The sequence below is a fragment of the Calliopsis andreniformis genome, chromosome 2 (assembly GCF_051401765.1).
Source record: "Calliopsis andreniformis isolate RMS-2024a chromosome 2, iyCalAndr_principal, whole genome shotgun sequence".
Taxonomy (NCBI): domain Eukaryota; kingdom Metazoa; phylum Arthropoda; class Insecta; order Hymenoptera; family Andrenidae; genus Calliopsis; species Calliopsis andreniformis.
In genome coordinates, this window is record NC_135063.1 from 6426297 (window position 1) to 6451212 (window position 24916).

The following is a 24916-nucleotide window of genomic DNA, read 5'->3' on the forward strand; positions in this document are numbered from 1 at the left end:
CTAATTGGCTAGTTTTTATGTACCTGAAACTTCGAGAGAGTGTCCTTCTAGGGTTGCCAGTCTTATTTTGGGATTAGAGTAAAAGTGATTACGTGCGACTCTCGTTGGTGCTATTGTGTCATGATAACGACTCGAGTGATAGTGATAGTGACATTCTCTCTTATTAGATTTTCTGTTAAGCGAAATTCGAGGATACTGACAATCAAATTAATTAGATTATTGTATCTAATTATACGAAGTTGTAGAATTATACACAGTGCTTGTGTCGCTTTAAATAGGATGACGGAAGTGTATCTTTTATACGAGATTAATGTTTTTATTGTGTTCAGTTAAAATTATAAAGATAAAGCATGAGTGTAAGTGTTTTATAGTGTCTCTGGAGCGTGAGTTTGAATTTATTTTTGAACATTGTGTGACAGAAGTGGTCTTTGGGAATCCATCCACCTGGTCACTCGAAACTTTGACATTTAAAAAGGTAGGAGATCTTTTATTTTTTTTTAGAAGTGAAATATTTTTGAATTGTTTTATATCGTAAATTAGTATTAATTCTCTTCTAGTAGTGTATGATTTCTAACTTTCCTATCAGCTAAAGATCATTAAGATTCCTTACAAGATATTCTTTTATTACAATTAAAAATTGTTCACGTATTTCCCGCGATAAAATAGAAAACCCTCTCCCACACAATTTCGACAGACTTAATTAAAATTCCCATTGCCATGTCATTTGAATTCACTTTGATCCTATTATCTTCTTTGATCACTACTTGTCACTAATTTCAATTTAATTATACGCGAACAAACTAACACGTTTGAAGTGCGACCACTTCACCATGCCACTCAAACTACCACCGCCATCGAGCGTGTAGAATCTAAAAAAGCCCTCCACTTGTCGTCACCTCTCGTATCTCGCGTTCACCTCGTTGAATTAAAATCACAGCACCGATAAACGGGTGTGGGAAGGTGAACGTCGGGGTGACTCAGCCGCGATTTCCGTTGCATTGCGAACCACCGTTTCATCGTGAGTCACGCTATCCTCGGTTAGGTCAGTTTTATGAGCCACACAACGACACTGTCACACTTACACACGAGTTCTCACCTAAGAACCCATTTACCCGAAATCGATGACCGAAACGTTTCAATTGGATCTTCCTCGCGATTCCTTCGATGGATCCCGATCGACTCGCTCGAGGTACGTTTTTCATTAAACCAGTTTTGTGTCGCACGTCGGAGGACGTCGCTCGCACAAAGAATCTTATCTAACCAGCGGAGTGGTTCGCGTTTGTCGGTGTCTTCTCCTTCCGTGCAACGTTTCGCGACATTTCTCGTTTCCTCGTGGCCACTGACGTCGCGCGACGATCGATCGAAAAGAGGAAACCGTCTTCTCGATAGTTCCTCGCTCCCTTGCGCGTCACGATAACGGGGGTGATATGGTAGACGACAATGGCGACGCTCTTGTCACTTTGTGGATCGTCTGTAGCGGCGGCTGAAGGCAAACGACGCGCAGGAAAAGTACGATCCGAGGGGTTGCGCCGTGATATTATTATAAAGAATGTGCCCCTGTCACCTTGTCGCGGTGAATGAGCTTCGAGAACGTGCGAAGATATCGTGCAATTCTTCCGTGAACAGGAATGGATATTTTAGTTACCGTCTTTGCGATGGTAATGATCACGTTCCTTTGGTGCTCTTAGGAGGGATTCGAGCATTTAATGTGCTTTCGAAAATGTCGTTTGCTCTTTGTGTGCTCTTTTACGTTCCTGCGACTGAATATGCTGTGTCGTTTTGTTCTAAGCTCGATTGATACACTTTTCCTTCTTTTCTGCTATTTTCTCACTTTATTTGGTTCTCGTTTTTGAAGACCAATTTCAAGGTGCTAGTGGAAAGAGAGATTGTACAAGGAAGTTTCTTATAACTTTCCAACCTCGTAATTGATTCCATTTAGTAAAGTTGTATCGAGATAATGTTGCATTTTACTGGCACATCCTGCAGTGTTCCAGGTTTTTTTAATGTAGGTATTATAATCTTCCTGTTCTTGGTGAATGTTCATTTTTGTCAACTTGTCAGATTTAAGAGTCCTCTTACTATATAATTTAAAATTATCAATTAAATTATTAGAAGTAGGTTTATATTTCTATGCTCTATGTTCGTAAAAACATTGTAGAGACATAGTAGACTAGACAGTGCTCCTTTAACGTTATAGACTTATGTAAAAAGAAACATTTATTTAGTATTCATCATGTACATATATCACAGGAAAAGTAAATTATAATTCTGGCTTAGCCCTATGTTTGCCTTACTTTTTCCAACTTAAAAGTTTCTTATGACCATCGTTATTCCATTATTACAAACTTTCTTATCTACATAAATTCTAAGCATTTAACAATCTATTTTTGTCAAATCGCAAACAGGTTATTTCGCTCCATCCAATTTTTCTAGACTTAATATTATCATAACTGAGCGCGTCCATTTCGAGGTCGAACACTTCACCAGATCATGAACAATTTCCAGCCCTTCCATTTGCTCGGAATACACAGCGACGCGTCGTCAGTCTTTTTCGCCTTCCCTTCCACGGCGGCAAGCTTTATAGAGCAACCAGATTGATGGCCGAGGTGAAGCGGCGAAACGGTCGATGACTCCTCGAGTTCATCCCTTCGTGGGTCGTTGCCTGGTGCTTTCGACGGTTTCCAAATGTTGAGTCGTAAAAGCGACCGCTTACCATCAACCCTTGATTTCTTATCAACGCAGGTGCCCACGCACTCCTGTTTCACCTTATGCTTTTGCACGCGATTTTTACGCCACGGAACATCGTGAAAACATTTCACGATTCCGCTGGGTTGGACGCCGTGAAACGATTCCAGTCGTGTTCCCGCTTCGTTTACTTTTACGCGAGACCAAGGAAGGTTTTGCTCCTCCTTCGCTCGCGGAAACGAAGACGTGTTCGGTTGTCCTTCCTGCTCGCCATTTCGCCCTTCCATCCGGCTTTCTTTTCCTTCTCGTTTTTGTCCTTTGCCGTATCCGCACGATTTCTCTGATGACATTCCGCCTTTTTGTCGGTGGCTCCTGGATTTCGAGAACGTCTACGTTTGTCCCTGCGTTGCAGCGATGTGCGGAAATTGTCATTTTCCATTCTATAGGTCAAAGAAAGTTGATACTTCATGCGTTTGATGAATTGAAATAGGAAACTGAGTGTGGGTGAAGTGGTTGTTGAAGGGAGTATTGAAATAGGTGTCTTTTATATTTAAAAATATTTAACTGTGATACGAAGTGATGATAATTAATAAATAGGTACTATTTTTAGAGAGAATCTGTATCTCGTGAGCAATTAATTTATTCGCAGTTTTGTCGTTGGGAGATACTGTTAAGAATGTTACCAATCTTAAGAAAACTATGACCTGATACATCGTAATATTTCATTTATAATAAACACTAAATAATGCCGCATTCATCGGACAATATTATATCTCAGACTTTATATTCTATTTGGTAGAATTGATTTACGAGTAACTTTCAACTAATATGGCACTAATAATATAACATAATATAATGTGACTATTATTTTTTTGTTAAGATTTAGTGTAATATGCACTACACAGAAAATTCACCTCTTTGTCAATTTCAAATTAAATATTACAAATTTATAACTAAATACAGTAAATTTGAATCCATATAAATTCCGTGGCCCACCATATCAGCTTAGTGTTGAAACTCATTTGCTCCTGACAGTGTCTCCCAGGATAATTCACAAATTTTCGTCCTGTCGAGGAAACAATGTGTCAAGCCATCGTGGGGGTCCCGCGTATTCATCAAAACGCTGTCCGCGCCTATCGTAATATGTTATTTTGGACATTATAATGCGCGTAGGCGTGAAAAGGTTATGAAATTATTCATTCACTGGCCATCGATTTTCCATCGACAGGTGGGTACGAGCGATAAAGCTAGCCTTCGATATTTGCTGTGCCGCGCGTCGAACAAAACGGCGCGAGGCGTGTGACGGCCCCGAATTCAGGTCTTTGGCGACGAGTAATTTATTCCCGCGTGATAAATCACGCCGTGAGACCGGGGCTGAAATTGCGCGTTAAACAATAGCTCGTCGATATAACTATAACTGGACGCTTGTCGAAGTGGCTCACATATAATTAGCGCAGTTGCGCTAGCGCGCGTCGCATGGCCAATTCTCTTTTGACTGCGATGTGTACAGCGAGGCAGGATTTGATTAACGCTCGCGGCCCACGAAAGGAAGATAAATCCATGTGCTCGGGGATATCGCGATTCGTGTGAATCGATTAATTCCTGTCGCGACGAAATAATCAGTTGATGGTATGTCAGATTTTGAATGAATTAGTGGACAAAATGCTCTGACTTGTTTACTCTGTTTGTTGGAAAGGACGAGTTAACTTGAATTGTGATTATTTTTTGGGGTTCCAGACAAAATTCAATAAAAAGTTCAATATTACTTCAATTCTTGTTTTATTGGTATTTGTAGAGTGTGAAACTGCAGTATAAGATTTTAGGTAGCTTTCGTTATGATGTTAAGGTAATGAATTGATTTATCTGTTATTGGTTTTAAATTAGAAGAATTCGTCATTAAAGAATGTTTATATGCGGTAATGGATGGTGGATGTACGAGTATTTTTGTTACCCCGAAAATTTATTTTTCGAAGCAAGAATCAAGGAACATTCTATACAAAATATTTCGAAATATATCCCATGTGTTATAATTTCGCAAAAGAATTGAGAATATAAGAATACCAAAGAAATTTTTATTACCATTTCGATTTCTACTTACACCCTCTTTTATATCAACAATTTTCATTTTAAACTTGCTAATACCTGAACAAGTGTGTTCGTTGCGACTAACCTGTCATTCTCAATTTACCTCTAGAAATATGTCCCCTTGCCTCGAAACACCCCGTATATTTTCCAAAAGTGTGACAGAACAGCAACCTCGAGTCCCGTCCAAGTGCTCCACTCCGAATGAAAAAGAGGGTCACGTGGGAGGTGAAAAACTCGTCAGACGACGAGGACGAAAAAATTATGAATTGCAGCCAGGCAATTTATCATTTTGCCGTTTTGCATCGATAAGGGGTGGATCAATTTAGCCGCGGCAGCAGGCAATTTTATGGGAACTTTAGCAAAGGTCACGCTCTTACGATATTTCGCCCCTGTCGGGAGCGGCGAGCCGCGATTAATCCAAGCACGGCGTAACACGACGGTGCCGTATAAACGGCGGCGCGATCATTTTCCAATGAACTGTTCTCAGATTAATGGACGCTCGCGTGTACACGCGCGCGCATACGAGCGCAATTATACCCGTCGTCGACGCGTTTACACAGGCACGTTTCCATCGTGCGTGGACTCACGCTCGCCTCGCGCCATCCACTCTCGTATAAAGCTCGTATCCGGCGAGCACAATGTAGCGCGATAGCGAACCGGAGGTTCGATCCTCTCCCTCTATTCCTCCACTTTTGCCACCCCTATTCGGCTGATTCGCTTTATCCCTTTTTCCTGGTGTCGTTTGTTGAGGACACTGACACGGGCTGGGTTCCTGACGGCGAGTCGCGCGACTTTTTGATCATTGTAGAATTTTTCGACTGCTCTAGTTTCTGGGGCTTTTTGTGTGTCAGTAGTTTAATGGTAGATTGACGCGACACGTTGGATTTTGTTTGACCGAAGGGGGATTAGCAAACGTTCTGTGTCGCGAGGGAATTTTAGATCTGACATGAAATTGCAGAAAGTGTGTAAAACAGTAGATTTTAATATTTGGTAATAGAAGGTTTGTAGGGGTGTTGAATTTTTCGTTGTTTTAGTTTATTTTTGTATCAGTCTGTTTCAGTTTTAAGTTGCATTATTTAGGTATCTATTTATTATATTTATAATTATCATGTACGTGTTTCGTGGACAACTAAAGGTTCACATGTTAAGTGTATCTAATTGCATAAAATTTGAGTGAATATTGGGAATGGATTTCGATTGTAGAATTGTGGCTTAGTGTAGACTCTGAAAATGTTTAAAGATCGATAGAGAAGATATTGAAGGAAAGAAAACTTCTAATTCATTCGATGAATCATGTGTGACTGGAAACAAATAAGTAGAAGTAGTCAGTATGTAGTCAGACGAGCGGCAGTAGTTCATACGCAACATTCATCAGACATTATTCAGCAAGAATTCTAGTAGAATACACAGTAACTATACATTCATGTATAGAAATACTGTTTATTATTATTCCCAAGCAATGAAAACATTGAAAATTGCCTTCATATCGTCACCAATAGCCAATTTCCAGCACCCTTCAGTTTCCAGTTCATTAACCTTCAGCCCCCTTAATCGAGTACCCCACATTCTCGCAGCACATATTCTTGCTCCTCTCTAAATAACCGCTTTCAAGAACCCTTTGAAAACTCGAACCTCGCTCTTTCCTCGTTCCTCGCGAAGCTTCGGCCTGGTCCCTCCCTCTCGGCAACGCGCACCATCCCTTGTTCGATGGTATCGCGACGAATCTCGTTTCGGGGCCGATGATGGATGGTACGAACGTACGGCACGGGCCGAGCTTTATAATCAGGTTTCGAAACATCATTCACCGCGCGGTGGATCGCGGCTCGAATTGGCCCATTACCCGGATCCCCCGATCCAATTGGCTGTATCGCGACGCGTTTCGTTGCCTTCCCCTTTCGAGATCGCTGCTTATCACCGCGTTCTATCGCGGCCGTGTATGCATACACGCCCTACGATATTGAATGTTCCACGTTTGAATTAATATTGCGGATTAGCGACGAAATAGGTCTGTAATTACCGATCGCGTCAAGGGCTCGAACGCCAAGTACTACACGGTTCTCCATTTGCTCGAGCTTTTCCAGCTCGATATACGTATCTATTTATGTTGGTGCAGTGTTGGAATTCGATGTCGATACGCGATTCTATGCGAATTCAGGTGAAGATGATCTGGTTGGTTTTGACCCAGGTAGATATTCCATTAGCTTACACTTTCTCGACTATCTTTGTGTAATATTATTGTATTATAAAGTAGGGAGTGTTGAAGTTAAATTTATGCTGTTGTTAAAGATTAGAAGAAATGAGTGAACATTTTTTCATGCAAGTGTTTTTTGGAATAAGATGATATAGTTCATTTTTTATAGTTATTGTATTCAGTATTAAAGATGGGTCTGTACTATATGTTATATAACTTTTTAGGAAACAGAAAAGAGAGATGTTATGCATATGTCTTTTTTCTAAAGAGTCATATAACTATATATGTTTTGATTGCCTATGATTTGTACAAATGAAGGATCTTTATTTTCTTTTGCATATTACGTTTTCATTTTCATTTTGCTTGCTTCAATTTTTTCTTTCTTTTCCTTTGACTTTATTGAATTTTCTTATTCTCGTTTAAGATTTTCTATACAGCTGCGTCATAATAAAATGATGAAGTCGAATATCTCGTTACACGTTGTTCATACTTGGAGCATGAAATTATACCGCGTGATTCGCTAAATACATTTCCATTTCTTTTGTTAGCACGTTTCATAGTATTACTATAAATTGAGTACGTAACTATTCTGCCTTTAGCTCAAAAATGACCTAGCCAATCCTATCCGAGCATTTAGAGGACCTCCTTCACACATTAAGGTTGTATCGCGTGTCTGGTCGCAGTGAACCCCGGGGACTGTGTCGTAAAATTATTCACTCTCCCCGAGGGACTGTATCTAGCAATTTGAAAAACATGGTCACCTGTTTCAGCTGTATTTCCACTCGCTTCGTTCCTCCATCCATCTAGTCGGTCTTCCTGTCCCCCATTGACCCGTCATCCATCACCTGGAACGAGAGAAAGAGCTTGTCTAGAATTCATAGAAATCTTAAGCCACCTACGGTTACGTTTACAGTTCCCCGTCACGCACAGTGTTTTATAGACTTTCGTAGAAGGAATTCGCGTAAACTCGACGCCGTCTGCTTTCGTTTAAAGTGGGAAAGAAGCTGACGCCGCTAGAATTAATTCTCGCGCCGAGCTAATTGAGTCGCCGGTCCAATTTTCCCTCTCTGGTTTATTACGAAGCAAAGAATGGGGCTGGCGTGAAACGCTGGCAGTCATACGCGTGAAGCAAGGACACTCGCGCCTCGGAATATATACCTTAATTTTATGGAAGGTGCTCTTGGCTTGTCTCTGTGCAGCCACCAGCAGGACAAGACCCGCATTCGGCGGAGCTTTACGACTTTATGGTTTTGTGTCCGCGGCTGTGGGCGCGGATAAACACGCTACGTGGACACGACCATCGCCGCGGGCGTTTCTACGTCACCCTGCCACTGTACAGTGTGAGCAACTGGAACTTGTAATGGTTTTGTGACTAGGACAGGAAGAGCTCTAAGGGAAAGCAAACGTATCAAGTTTGGGAAACTAGTTTGTTTGTCGAATTGTTTTTCTTCCCTTAGCTTGGTCGGTTTATGTGGTTCCTTTGAATGCTGAAATCGATTATTTGATTATTTGATGGTGGAACTTGGAATTAAACGGTTTAGTTACAAAATTCACTAGCTTGAAATTTATAAAAATCTATGGGATGTCTGCTATATTTATAAGTACTATGAATTTTTTGCCAGCAAATATTTTGCTAGATCTAGTTCAAGATATTGATTACTGGGTGCTCTACCATAATTATACAAGTAAATCTTCTCATTTTCAAAAATTCACTAACCCCAAAGTCACAAACTTTACAAGCACTAAATTTAATCAGTTCTACTTCCGAAAGACCCATCTATTTATTTAAAATTCTCCATAAATTCAAATAATAATAAAACGTCTAACACCTACAAACCATTAAAAAACAGCAACTCTTTGGTCCCAAACACAGGTCCTCGAATTTCATATCACATTTCGGTCCAGTACCAAAAATCAAGAGCAAAAGCTACATTGATGTATTTACCAAAGCACATCCCAGCATGTCTCCACCACAAACGCAGTCCTCAAACGACGTGATATAGCATCGAGACTAGCTTCTCGTTATCACGCTGGTAAACAGACGATCGTTGGCATCGATATTACTCGCAGGCGCGTATAGCAGTCGTCGTACGCGTCAGTCGTCGATATTTAGCGTGGACGCATCTGTGGAACTACACCAGGACATAACCACACGGGGCTTGGCTGGGCTGCACACACACACAAACTGTTGCGAGTGTGTATTCGAGTGGTCAGCCGGTTAGTCGCTCGCGCGCCGGACCGTGAAATTATCCTCCGAATCTGGAACCCCGTCGCTGCTCCCTGACTCCTTCCCACCCCCTTGGTGACCATCCCCCTTCACTGTTTTACCCCACGGTGGAACGATTACAGTGATCACTCATGATACGCCATCGCTGTGACGACCGTCGTACCGTACTTTTCCTCTGGTCACCTATGATGGGTTAATTACGCGACCTTTACAGGGTGATCCATTTTAATCGATTCAGATGTAGGAAAAGTAATGAGTTTCATTAGAAGCGGGTGGATTATTTAGGAGCTCAGGGTGTGAAAAGGGGAGTTGGATTTTGTAACAGCTGTAAAGGTTCGGTTTCATACTTTGCAGGGTAGTTTCCTATTTATGTGTTGCATTTTCGATATCTGTGTGGTAGAGTGGTCGTAAAGTCAGTCAAATGGTATCGTCTAGGACCCAGTTCCTGATCACTTAGAAGTAAGACAAAATTGAACCAATACAAAGGACTTTTTGTTATTCATATAAATTTGTGTGTGTTTTTTTTTAATTTATTGCTGGAAAAAGTGGGAAAATAATAATAATTAAATTGTAATTTAGTTATTAAGGTAAAACATATAAAGAGAGCAATAGCTGATCACTTAAATTATGTCTCAGTACCAGCTATTACATTTCACCTAGGTATAAATATCAAAATTGGTAACAATTATTTACTAATCTTTTGGAACTTTTTATCAAAATAAATTTCATATATGTATTACAGTACTAAACTGATCAGGAATTGGGTTCTGACTAGCATCTAGGTCCTTGGCGGTAAAACGAACATATTTTGAGCAGTGAAACAAGCGAAGTAATTGAAATATTGAGAGACGAGGACTCAATCTCTTGCAGAACTATCAAGTGTTACCATTTATCTATAGTAGACACTGTTATCACTCCATGCATCAATTTACAACAGCCACTATGCTTCACATGATTTACAGAAACTCGTTATTTTCTTTCATCATGGGATCGTTTCAGTTTTATCCTCTCATTGTCGCTATTTAATCCGTTTTATCGAGAATACCCATCATTTCACCAGAAGATTAACATTCACGATTAAACCTTCGTAATTTGTATTACTTCTGGGCTCGCCGGCATAAATTGAGGGCGGCGCATAATCCGAGATAAATCGTTGGCGAACGCGACAATCTATAAAAATGGAATCGATATTTAAACAGCACAGAGATTACGCGGAAGGCAATCGCGTGGCGCGATCGTGAATTATTCGTCACACTCGAAGCTCTTCGTCCAACCGCAAGATAAATTGGCTGAAATTCAAATTAATCTCGAAAACAAGTATCCTTGCAACACCTTAGCTAGAAAAAGAAGAAATTCGAGATTAATTGACAATGATTCCTCAAACCGATTGGAATCTCTGCCAAATCGCACAGGTGGGTTCGCGGGTCCATTGAACCAGAAATTTGTCAATGCATAGTTATAGTAAAACTATCTCTCATACCTTCCTTCGAACTTTCTCTTACAGAAGTATTTCCATTTACGAAGCTAAGCTTCTCACTTTCGGAAATCAGCAAGAAGCATCTAGCTTTAATCCTCGAAGCGTCGGCTCGACCTCGCAATGTGATCCGCGAGTCGATCGTTCCCAAACGCGAGCTTAGTCGGGGCAGTCGCTAAAAAGCCCTTCCCTCGAGATCGATTCCAATTCCATCCTCCCTCATTGCCAGATTTCCGTGTTCGAACGCAACGCTACCCGTATTCCTATTTCGTCCAGCAGATTTTTTTTATCCCCTTCCCTCGCGATCGCTTCGAATTTCGCAGCGGCGAATTAAACGACGTATAGAGCAGCGTCCGCTTTGATTTTCACGATGGCGAATCAACGGTGATCTCGACTTGATTTTTCAGTCGGTGGTATATCGAGATTGCTTCGATATTCGCCACAGAGCGCTGTTTCCTCTTTTGATACCGCGCTTCCCTTCGACCCTCTGTGGAAGGTGTGCAAGCCACGCTTCAGGGAATCAGGATCGCGGCGGATATTTAAATGCAAATTGAATATAGTTGGGGGCTGCTTGATCCCGCGAGCTGTCCACCGTGGAAGTTTCGCGCGGTGGAAAATATCCTGCAGATTAGACGGAGTCACGTTGCGGGACAGTTTCGTGCCACGAACGGAGCTCACGTTCTCGACGAGCTGTGCACATGCTGATCAGACAGCAGGAGTTTGCGTCGAATTGTAATCTGAGGCTGTTAATATTACTGTGATTCCTCTGGTTTCTGTTATTTCTTGTGACGTGCTTTTTAGCACGTGCAGGAGAGCGTGTGGAATAATTTGAGAATCGTGGGTTTAACTATTGGACTAAGGGGTGGTTTTCTTTTGGTCTTTGGTTTTCCAAATTTAATAGGTTCTCGATTAAAGGGCATGCACATCGACCATCTCTGATATTCAAGTTTTTGACCTTTTACTGTACTGGATTTTGGCTAATGTTCTAACCATAATTTAGTAATATTTTATAGAAAATTAAAAAATAGCTCTTGAGACAGTGGTTTAGTTTTGAATCTGATATTCAATTGATTAATCGAGATTTTGCTCCGTAGGCGAATTTACACGACTTTTAGAATTCATTTTTATATTCTTTTTAAGTTCTGTATTTTTTTAAGAGCGCACTTTTCCAGTAGGACCATGCGTTATAAGTATGTATTCCATTTACCTCATTTGCATCGAATAACATACTGGTACTTATTAACCAACAATAATAATTTTCATACATGATTCCGTGCCATTCTGAAGCGTGTGTAGTCACATTTTCTCAGAAAGAATTTGATTCTGAATTTGATTATGAATGGTTTAATCTGCTAAATTCGTTCCTTTCTTGAGACTTCATCTCATCTATTGAAACAAGTAAACAAAATCTCGAGATTTAAAAAAGAGTGTCTGCAATCTAGAACTCCAAATAAAATCACTTCTTAACTACTCTACAATTTCTCCGTTCTCAAAGACAACAAACACTCTTTTACATCCCCAATTCCCATTTCATTGATTAAATTAATCGCATTACCTCCCTCGAGATTCCTCGTGCATCGTTCCCGCCGATCTCCACGAAGCTTCCAGCTCAAAGAAACAGGAAAAGTCTCTCCCACTGTTTCCCATCAAACGAATTCAAACGGACCGAGAAAGCAATGGAATAATACCCGCTGGGTCGTTTGTCGGTGTCGATCGAGGGACAGCCGCGCGAAGGAGAGAAAGAAAATTAAATCACGCCTGGAACGACTTCCTTGTTCCATGGACGTTCACGATAACCATCGACGCGCGCGATAATTGTTGAGCTGTAATTTTTCGCGCGGCACTTTAGCCGCTCTCTGAAAACCGACCGACTAAATGCCCCAACGCGTTAATACTCGACCGCGTCGAAACGACTCGCTTTAACCACGCGAGAACCGACTCAACCTTGGACCCAGCGCAAATGTGTCCGAATGAAAATTCTATAATTGGATCGTCTGCTCGTTAGCCCTCGAATCGACTTCCGTTAACGCTTCGAGTGAGCGTGCGTGCGTACCGAGGAGATGCGCGCCACCCTCGACGCTGGGAAACGAGGAAAAAGTGGTCGAGAAGCTGCGGGGCGACGGTTAAGCAGAAGGGGCGGGGGTGAAACCGCTTATTCAAATGGTGGAAGGCTGGTCGACTGGGCGAGTATCGTGGTCGGAGGGCGGACATTAGAAATTCAATGGATCGAGGTATTTGCATGAACGATCCGAGTGGCAATCAGTGAAACACTATTGAAGAAACGGACGACTTCTTTCTCGTTCGATCGGGACTCTAAATGCACGGGGGAGATGAATGGAAATATTGTTTGTTAATTAGACCCTGTTTAGAGAGACTTTGAGGGATTCCTTTAGAGCCTGGGTTTTAAAAGAGACTGCACCTTGCCTTTAGGTAAAGTTGATGAAGTAGTTTAATGCTTTGCGTAATGAAAATACTGTGATATTGGATCTTTTAGGGTTCCTTTGGGCGTGGAAACTTACGTAAGGGAATGAAAGACTGAGGTGATTGCGTCAAATTGCTTGTTTCGTACGTGAAATTGTAATTAGGAAGAATATTCGAATCCAAGAATTGATATAAAATGAAACTGAAGTAGCTGTATCGAGAGCTGGGGAAATAAAAAGCACGATGATAGTCGAAAAGTTCTAACCCCAGAATTTCATTTAATTCAATTCAGATGCAGATATCAGAAACTTTTGGAAAGGTTAAAGAAAGTTAAGAAATAGTGTGAATAGAATATAAGTTTCGTGGTTCTGGGTCATTCTCTTCTTAGCCGAGCTGAGAACTTTTCAGCTCGCTTCGTAGTGATAAAAATGTTCCTCGTAACTATAATCGGGATAAAGTTTGAATCTATAACTAGGCGTCGTGTAATGTGGCAAAAGTTTTTCACTACCAAACAAAATTTTGGACTCACTTGCTTAGAGTCATATAAAAGTTACTGTTGATTTGAAATTCATATTTCCAGTAATTATTATAACTGCTAATAGCTATTTAAATTCTGCATTTAACAGAAAAATTCTCATATTCTTCAATTCAAAAAATTGTTTCAAACTCATCATTGGTATTGTACAGGCATATCCATATAATTTTATTATCTTGGCAATTAACACGATATGCGAGAGTTCAGTTCTTCACCAAGCTCATGATTATACCCAGTCAACCTCTATATCCACGTCAAAAAATATATTCAAAATCGTATAATCGAAGGAGGCCAGCATTCCCGAAAATGATTTTCCTCTACCGCTGGCTTTATTAATGGAAACGTCGACGAAAAATTGTAGCTTGCAATATTCAACTGTCCGACATCAGCGTCGCTCTTTTTCACGCGTCGCACCCAGTCACGCTACAGTTTATCGGGATTTCGTTAAACGTGGAAACTCGATAGCTTCCGAGGGGATGAGGGAAAAGGGTGGGGATCGATGCAGTAGGCGATAGCAGCAGAGGTACTAATTTTTTCCGCATTAAATGGAATTCTACGCCTCACTTTGTGCCACTTTTCAGAGTCGAATGTCACACATTTGGTTACAATTATCACAAATTTCGTTCGCGCGACAGCGAGAAGGACAGCAACTGAAATTTCCGCGTTGAAAATAAATCCTCGGGGTCTGCTCATCGCTCATCATTCTAGCAGACTCCACGAACTCCAGAAACTCTTGACAACAACCGCGAGCTTGTTCGAGCTTGCGCGAGGATTTCGATTCAAATGGGAAATCAACGTTTCCACGATTGTGTATGGTCGATCGCGAGTCTGCAGCGTCTTGATTCGTTATCACGAAGTCGCTCAACGGAACGTCGTGAACTGGCAGACATGGCAAACTATGTTAACAGTGTTGGCGAACAAGCTTAGCACAACTGTGATGGATTAAGTGTTGTAAATGGCGCGAGTCTTGGACTCACCTTAATGTCGCGAACTTACACGAGAATACGTCCTGTATGTTTGCTCTCGCGCTTCTCGCAGTTACGATTGTTCGCTGTTAAGTTAATCCGACGTCGCGGAAACGGAAGCGAGGAAACGGCGCGATAGTTGTGCGACAGCTGCATTGTAATAATTGTGGATATAATGTCTGTTAGTAATAGTTCGTTTGAATTGAGGACTTTTTGATGAAAGAGAAATGAAGGGGAAGCATAGGAGGCGAGGAATTTCCATTTTTTTAGTATCTATGTTCTATATTTCAGTCTATGTAATACGAGTAGTTATAATGTTTCAGTAATGGTTAATTAGAGTATCGAGTTCAGATTTTGTACAATACAGTAAAATTCACCGAGTTATTAGATGAAGGCACTTGACTGTCTTATTTTTTTAATGCTATGAGTGACAGATTATATTTATTAAAAATTTTACCGTTTGTATAATAATTCTAACTTTAAATAAAAATATAGGTAATAGTTCGATTATGTAGATATTCATGTTACTGTGCTCTCCTGCTTTTGATAACATTCGCTGTAATTTTTTACTTATAAGTGTATAAAATCTGTGACATATATATAGTAGAGATGGTACTCAAACTGTTAATGGTACATTAAAATATTCAGTACTTGTCTGAATAAAATTGTTCTGTGATATTTCCTATGTTAGGATACTCATTCCTTATTACACTGTAACAGGTTCATTAATTCGTTAATAATCTTCTTCGTCAAAAGTATAGATTCTATCTTGTAGACAGTAGTCAAGGCATGAACTACAATTTTTGGAAACGTAACTGCTATCTTTTGCCTTCCTACCACGAATGTAACTATTATTTCAGATATCCTATCGAACTCGCGTCCCCAATCCGAAACCCCAAACATAAGAGGCAACATGTTAATAATTTCACAGTATTTACAAAGCCGTGTATAAGCCATCGAGGGCGCGATGCATGACACGCATCCTCGGCAACAGGATTTGCCACGTAAGCCAGGAAGCCTCGTTGAATGTTAATCAGTGACACCACGGTCAGTAATCACCCTTTACAAGCTCTACTCTGTGACGAAATAAACGGCATCTAGACATCGGCGATAAGGAACCTCATAAATGGAACAGTCGGTGAAACGGATCTTCGAGCATCACAGAACTACCCCAAAGACACTGGAATAAAAAGTATCCTCCTAATATAAAGTATTTTTAAACATGTGGATCATTTTTGGAGGGTAGATTCTAGATACGAAGGCAATGAAGATAGTTCACGTGCACATATGTGTGGAAACATTTAATTTTTTAATTGTAAGCTATTCTATGTCGTGTATGGTGTGATATTTCTTTAAGACCTATCACTGTGTGACACTCATTCAAGAGGCTGGATTATCCCTGGGCCTAGTAAGACCTTAAAGAGGATAGCACACCATGCAGGCAAGAAATGGGCCAGCATTTTGTGCAATACAAAATAGCATGTAATTAAACAACTATACGTTTTCAAGCATATTTGCATTTCAACTTTTTCCTTTGTCTTTGTATCTAGAACCTATCGTCTAAAAATATCCCACGTTTTTCTTATTTCTTACGAGATTTGTACCAGCGTTTTATGCACCACAAAATAGCGTATAACTAAAAACCTAAGCATTTCCAGACATACGTTCACATGAACTTTTTCCATTCTCTAGGTTTGTAAAGCGTGTATCCCAAAAGTGCCCCACATGCATGGGAATCCCCTGTAGAACAGAATTATTCTCATCCTGTTATCGTTCCATAGACTGCTTGCCAGTCATAATCCACCCGCGTAAATCACCGACATGTTCCAGTCGATGTTCTCCCAGCGATACTATAAATCGCGGGATGAAATGAAAAAGTGAACGCTGGGCACGTCTGTGCCCGCGTGTGCAGGCAGAGAATTAAAAATAAAAGAACGAACGCGAAGTGCGCCGTTACCAATTTCTGTCCCCCGCGAATTGCGGCTGCGGTCGAGTTGGCGCGTACGCGTGCGATCTCGTCGGCCATTTTCGACGCGGGACATTGTGCGGCATTTTTGGTGGAGGTGACGCTTAAGCACCGTGCTTCGGGAGGTAAAACGAATCGTTTGTCGCGTTAAACATTCACCCGGTCTCTTTTTCCCCATTTCGAGCGAGGCGGGCGGTCTGTGTCGAGCGACGATGCCTAAAATTCGCGATCGTTTAAAAGTTTCACAGGGTCCGCGGGGGTGGGCATCGGACCATTCGAGTCTGTTCGAATCGAGCGTTAAATTCTCCCGATGTCGGCGTTATACTAGAACGAACTACGTAAATTGAACGTTTCAACGGTGCATGAACGCGACGAGAGTTTGTAACGAAAGCGTTCACGAGCGAGGACCACTGACGTAAGTGGCCCTGTTCGGCTTCCAATATCGGGCTGTTTGTTCTGTGGCGGGGGACATCGAGGATAGTGCGATTTTTTCAATGGTATTTCGATCGGTTTGAACCTGGGTATCTGGAATTCGTTGTTTGGAGATTTGATTGCTAACTGGAGGGTGTTAAGGTTTCGGTAGTCGAGTGAGTGGATTGTAAATGACTGTTTTGACTGGGTATTAGTAGCTGAATTAAGTAGACTGAAAATGATCGTTACTGATGGGAACAGTTGTTTTTATTTTCTGTAGGTTTAGAATGAGCGTCATGGTGGTCACCGATGATCGATACTTTGTCGATGTTTTTTAATAACATTGACAAGTAGGCTATGAATCTTTATGTATTTATGGGAATTTTAAGTGTGTATAAAATTAAAGAATGCATAATACTAGAGAACAATAAGTAAGCTAAGAATCTTTATGCACTTATAGAAACTTTAAGTGTGTAAAAATTAGAGAATCCATAATAATGTGAAAAAGTACATAAAATATCAAAAGTAAAATATGAATTATATATAGAATTTGTGGGGTGGAAAAAATGTTCATTTCGATTCCATATCTTTAACTGTGTCAGCAGTCTAATAAGTAAACTTTCATATTTTCATTTCTTGTCTGTAATACTGTCTTCGATCTAGCCTCGTTAAAAGACGCTAAATTTAGAGACCGTGCTTTCTCGAAAAGTTTAATCAAAAAATGCCTTTGATTGATCTTCGGTAGAAGAGAGCGAAAAACAGACGAAAACGTTGATTCGGTGGCGCGGGAAAGAGGAGCAAAAGCTGGGTCCAGACGGTGCGCGTAATGGAGGCAATAGCTTATCCTGATTACTTTTAACCCGAAACTTGTCTTCCTTATACTCTCCTCCGATTCGTCGCTATCAGACGCTCCCTTGTTCCCGCCCCGCCGACCTTTCGTTTACCGATGCAAGCCGTCCCTTTGTTGACCATCCAGGCTTTGTCAAGAAATTCTTCCTTTCGATTTTTACCTTATCTCTTAGACAATAGGCTTTCCCATCGATACGCCTGCGTTGCAGACTCCCCCTCTGTGCCACGTAAAAGTTGCATCGAAGAAGACGTTTCTTCATCAGACGGGTTCTATTATAGGAAGACTCGTATTCTTTGGAATGGGAGTGGAAGACAGTAATTGCAATTTAAGTTTGACTTTTCTGGTTTAGATCAGTAGATAATGAATTTCGAATTTTTCTGTTTCAGGTAAGTGGATGAAGTGATTAACTGCGACTGCGTTATTCTTTCAATTCCTGATTAAAGTGAAGGGACTGATGGAGGGATGGTAAGAGTAAGTGGAGACTAAAAACGTAGTACTATGTTAAAATTCATTTTCCTTTCATAAAATATTATTGTAGTATATAGGTATTAAGTAACTATCGCAATTCAAAAATTTTATTTTAGTCCACTAATTAAAATTTTCATATAGTACTATGTTATCAATTGTAAAAGTATTTATGCTACTGTTCGAGATAGAAAGTAATTTAATAATAGATCAAATTCATTGAAACGAATGAGCCGAAAAAATCGCAACTACGTATTTTCACTTGGCAAAATTCATTGTTCGTGGTCACTGAAATCGAAGAGAATTTTTCGTGCAATTTCAAGCGGGCCATGACTAGTTCGACAAGGGTAATGCGCATGTGGCACAGCATAGGTAAAGGGGTGACATTTGACGTAGCCGCGATGCCATCGCATGGTTGATTCGTTATTGCTTAACGCTTTTATGCCATGACAGTCTGGATCGTATCGTTATAGGGAATAATAACAAATTAGCATTAAAGTTGTTGAAATTTAATTTATCTTTTAAACTACATATGAGATTAACTCATCGCGTTGTAGTGCCGTAACCAGCACACATGTTCATTTATACACCATGATTGTTAAAATTGCTTTATGTGTGTAATATGTATTTACCTCTCATTTTATAATTTCGAAATTTTTTAAATTTTCAGTCAAATTCTTAAATATTCGATATTTTTAAATCTTGAAGCATTCAAATATTCAAACACTCAGAATTAAATTGACTACAAATTTCAAGTTTAAAATTTTAAATATTCCAATCTTCCAATATTCAAAATTGTTGAGCTTTCAAATAGTCAAATATTCAAAAAAGTAAAATTGGAATATTCAAATATTCAACAGTGATAAAAGGATCTTTCGTAGAATCAGAGTAATATTGATCCCAAGTCCAGCATCACCCAACAAAATATCTCCAACATTATTTATTCAAATACATCATTTTCTCGCCCTGCAAACAACTTTCTCACGTTCCCTGTTGATTATCCTTCTCCACCTGTACCAAAAAAGTTCGCGTTTTCGCGGGCGAAAAGTTCATTTCCCGTCCCAAAAGGACGTGTTGTCTCTCTGTTGCGTAAAGAAGGGTCCGTCATTAGGGAAGATGATTGCATGGCCGCTGTACGTCGAGCCGATTATGCGTCGTGTCAGCGTCGCGGACGCGCCTGTGATTGGAAACCGCGTTATCCGGTCAATCGTGAACACCGAGGCCAATGCATTTTTAGCGTAATTCGCCAGCCAATCGGGTGGGCCGATTCTCCTGGCCGTCAGGAACGAGCCAGATGAAAACGGGGTCCGTGAGGGGGTTGAAGCGGTTCCGGGCAGGGGATGACATTTGACGCGCGTTCGATGTGCACACGGCCTATTGGTTATTGCTTAACGTTGTTTCACGGTGCAAGAGACTCGATATTCCCTCTCGTTATGCTTTTGACGAGAGACAAGGGACTCTCCTCCAATGATCGTCAGCACATATTGGGATACGATTTTTCTTCGATATATTGATAATATTAGAGTGTTTTTATGATTGATGCTTGAGGTAGTAAAGAAGTTGATAGTTTGAATAATTTAGATTTTAAATATTTAGGAATGGAGGATTGTAATTATGAGAATGATCATTTGAGAATTTTCTAATTTAATGTCTTTTGTCTGGATTTAATGTATCTTCGAACGCATCTCCTTCGGAGACTGCTGTTATTCCTGTTAATTTATTAGATATGTATATTCGTTTTTATGCTATCAGCTCTGTGTGATCACTAGACTGTGCATCTTCATGCATTTATGGAAAATTTAAGCTTGCAAGAAGTATAGAATATACACATCTAATATGCAAAAATATGCAAAATATCAGAAGTACAGTATACATTATAGTTACATTCGGAGGCTGAAACAAACTTTAGGAGCGAAGCTCTCCAATTATCCCCCTACCCTTAATTCAACAATCCGATTTTCTAAGTTTCACTTCACTATTACAACCATTTGCATCAGAAACCCAGGAATTACTTTTTGCTTCTTGTAATCTACGTTCACCTTCCACGACTCCCACCCCTTGTTTAATCCATTATGCAATCCCTTAATCCAACAAGCGCAAAGAAATTAACATTACCGCGACCCAGAAACGTCCCGAGGGACCAGTTTTCCCGATACTACACTCACGCGACCCGTTTTCGGATTACGATGTCCTTACCTCACAAACCGTGTCCTTCGAAATTCAGAGGCGTCCTATATAAATGCTCGCGATGGTGGTATCGCAAGGGCAATAAGTTTCGAGGCAGCCGAGGCTCGGTTGTGTGCTCGTCGTTGGTCGCAGTCAAACCCAATCTCGATCCCCCTCCAAGCATTGTTATGCTAAACCGTCGCAGAAGGACGAGCAGGAAAAAGAGGCGGTGCGGGTGGAATATGCGAAGGGTGCGGCGCAGAGCGCAGGAAAGCACGATGTAAAGCGACGGTAAAGAGCTGCACGCTCCTGTGGTCACGGTATACAAACGTTCCTGGCCAGGCTGGCTTTGTTGCCTGTAATATAACGCCGCTGACACTAAAATTCACGCGCGCCTGCTCACGTTGACGGACATTTAAAGAAAATATGCGCCGTCGTTTCAGAGAACACTCTACGTTCGTGGTTCCTCGTGCATTCGACGCGTTTGAGGAGGAGAGTAAAGTAAATGCATTTATCTTGGATGAATTTTGCAAATGTAGATAGTGGGTGATAAGTAGACGGCGGATGCTTGTGCATTTATGGGAAATTTATACGTTTAAAGTCTAGAATATTCAAAATATTGAAAATATGCAAAGTACATATTATAGTAATATTATTTTTAGAGGATGAAAGAATTTATACTACTTGGATACTACTTTCAGTGATCAGAGGATTTAATATTCTTTTACCACTTTCTACATGACTGTCTTTTAATTTTGAATCAATCTGTACCTAGAAACCTGCACGAAGTATTTTCTAAAGTTTCTCTCTTTTACAATGTTTTTCCTCATACCAGACATAACTCCAAATCTTCCAAAACTAGAATTCTACCCGCATAAGATCGTACTTTTTTGTAATTATTACAAATTTCCAGCACTACTACTGAATCGATCCTCACTTCCATCTCTTTCCAACAGGAACGTCAGAAGGGAGGGTCGAGCAGGAAATGGTGCAAAAGAAACGCGCGAGTAGCCAAGTGAAAAATGAAATCCATAGAACATGAAGTTCAGTAAAGAATGACCTAAAAGACCAGCAATGAATTAACCGTTTTTGCGCTCGCGGGAAGAGCATATGGCATCCATGAAGGCTTTGTCGTCGTTTCGACGCGTTGCTGTTATAATCCAGCCGCGCAACCGGGTGTTTAAATAAAATATCTGGGATGGAACGCGTCGAGGCCACCGGTGGGCGCGGTAAAATTCGAATTTTTCAACCGATCCGAATTACGCCCACTCATCCGTGATAGATTTATGATCAACGAGATATATGTATCTCGTCACGGCGCGCGTGAGCATTTGTAGTTTTTAATCGCTTTTCGGAGACGAGGCGGGGGGTGCACGCGTCGAAGCGACCCCCTTTCGTCTCCGCCCTCGGTGTTCATCGGTTATCGCGAGCGTTCTTTCCATTTCGCGTGCACGCTGGGCTTTTGTGTCGGATAGCAGCTATTCGACGCGCGAGGGGGTGGGGGCAGTAATTGAACTCTTTTGGCGTGTCGTGCGAGTGCAGCTGAGTGACCTTATTTTGTGATTTTTTTTTAGCACTCTTGTTGTTGCATTCGAGGGGGGAGAATGAATCTCCTTTTTTAATAGTAGTGTTCGGGTGATCGCATTAATTAGTCGTCAATTGATACTTCAATTACTGTGATTCTTCTTTCGTTCGTAGAGGGTGAAAAAATGAGGGTCACCACTTTTATGAGTGAAACTAGGGCACTGAATCGGCGGGCATTTGGGAAGAAAATTTGCTGCAAGATTATTTGTTTCTTGATTTTGTGCATTTTAGTTTTTGAACGTTTTTGTCTCATTGAGTAGATTAGTATTATCTGTAACTTTTCATTGCTTATTGTAAACCCTATATATACACTGTATGGTCACATATATTATGACAGTAATTTTCGATTCCATGTTAAAATATGTGAAATGGAACCCAAGAAAGTACATCTAGAAGTTAATATTAATTTACCACTAATTTACTAAATCATTTAGTTACATACCTAAGTATACATCAGAATATTTTAGAAAATGCTTAAGGAGATGTATATATCCAACAGCTATTTATTATTAAATCTAACTAAATCGTATTAAAATAATTTTTTCTTCCAAACGTCTTTTCTAAAGAAATCTATTTATACGGTCAGAAGGTGCTCTTGAGATGGTAACACCTAGAGTCATTAAATTTTTAATATCGTAAATCTGTTACTCGCCTGTAATTTCATCGTCCACACCCACGTCAGGGGTTGATGTTCCATCGTGAGCGGTCGAGTAGTCGAAGCGTTTGATGGATCGCGGTTAATGCCCGACAAAATTGGGTCGACCGATGTTTCGTCGGTGACGAGTGATCTCGTCGGCGCTGGGCGGAATGATAATTGCGACGAATTTCGCGTGAAAATGCCGCTTCAACACGCGAAAATATGGACAGAGCCTACACGGATTATCGCAGAAATGCACAAAAGCCTGTCTTTCCCCTATGCTTTATCGCTGTTTGCTTGTTTCACCCGCTCTATCTGGACTTTCCATTCGAATAACTTACGTACATCAATCGCGATTCAATTCTTCTTTTTATCGTCCCTTATCTGCCTCATGAACGAAGACTGAGGAATGTTCGTGATCGTTTCAACGAAACGAGGTTTAAATCTTCCTTTGAAAGCATTTTTGAAGTCGTTTCTTTGACGAATTTTTAGCGATAAAAATTGTCATAGGGGTGATTAAATCTGACATATTTTACGAGTCTTCCATATCCAATCTTGGTCTGTATTTCTTTTAACACTAGAACTACTAAACCTCTCAAAATAATTATTTTCCTTCAGTTAATACTGAACACAAAAAGAACATACGAATAAATGTTATTCCTGTGAATTACATACCTTTTCAGACATTTGTAATTGTGGCACATGGTTAAAAATAGATATAGCTTAACCACAGTAGTACTAGTATTAAAAATATTAATCTTTTCTCGATTCACTCAAGAAATTCCTCTTCAGGACTTCTGACAATTTTCCAGTGGCGGTGCAATAGTTTCATAAAAAGCCTTCCTCTAAAATCCACAGCTCACCATTCAATACTCACATTATCGAAAATCGCCCTTCCACCATGTTGAATATTTCATCCCTTACATCACCCTAGCACACTGCACCCATTTTCCTAATAGCCAATTTCTTGTTAAACGTTACACCCGTGTCACAGACCCAGTTCAGCCACGAAGCGCCCACATAAAAGATCTTTATCGGCGAAATAGTTAAAAACGTTCCCTGGCGCGGAATCCTCCCTCACAAGGACAAAGTCCAGCATTATGACTTATTAAATCCGGCTGGTTTCGCCCGTTTTCCCGGTCGTTGGTCAGCGAAACGAGACCCGTCTCTCCCTTACGTTTTCTCCATTCTCCGCGGGCAATCCACCTTACACCAGCTCGCTGCCGTAATTTTATGGCGATTATCTGCGTGTTCCAACGGCCACAGCGCCCGCGACGCGTTAATTACACGCTGGACTTTAATTTCAGGCGGTCGTGATGATTAGAATAAGCTACAGCCACAGAGCGGCCGACCTCCGCGTTATTGCGTTCCACAAATCTGCTCACTCGGCTCGTCTACGATTGCATTTGAACTGCATTACATCCCCCGCCGTGGCTCCTTGTTCGCGAACAGGTATAGAATGCGAGGCGAAGGAACGGGGTCTGCTTGTGGTATGATTTTGGATTTATGAAAGTTGCTTGGAGCACTTGATTAGTTATCGGGTTAAAACGCCTTGTGGCTTGATTCTCGAGAACGTTTTGTGGTAATGGTACAATGGGGATGGAATAATTTTCTGAGAAAATGAGACTCGAAAATCCCGCTGAGCGGTGAATCGACTGGAATTCAAGCTGTTCTGAGCTTTATGTGGATTGTATTTGTAGAGATGTAACGAGTGAGTTTCATGAATTTAATCGTTTTAGGAATAGTAATGCAGATGAGTTTAAAACGTTCTCAGCGTTTTTATTGTTAGCGAGATTAATCGGCTTAAGATGAAATTCGAAACTAAAGTGCCTTTTTAATGCTTGTTTTAGTATGATTCACTAAACTGCTATTAACCCTTTACTACTGACAGCAGCAGTCGGACACTAGTGTTAAGCCTGGTATTAAGAGTCTATAAAATTCATGGTTTATAATGTTATATATAATGTATTATAAAATACTTCATAGTTTTCTAAGGCATACAATTTTTGATAAGAACAAAAATAAGGGATGTGTTCACATCCGTAACACTTCATGTTAGTAGTTCAGGGTTAAATTATATTTCGAGTCCTACTTTCAGTTGTACTCTATTCAGAGGGTGTAAGTAATAAAAATTCAATCAGTGTGCTATATACTGAATTATAAGCAGATATCAGAGAAAAATAGAAGAGAATGAAATGTATCTATTTTTATCCTCAATATAGTGTTATGAAAAGATTTCCCTCGTTTTCATGAG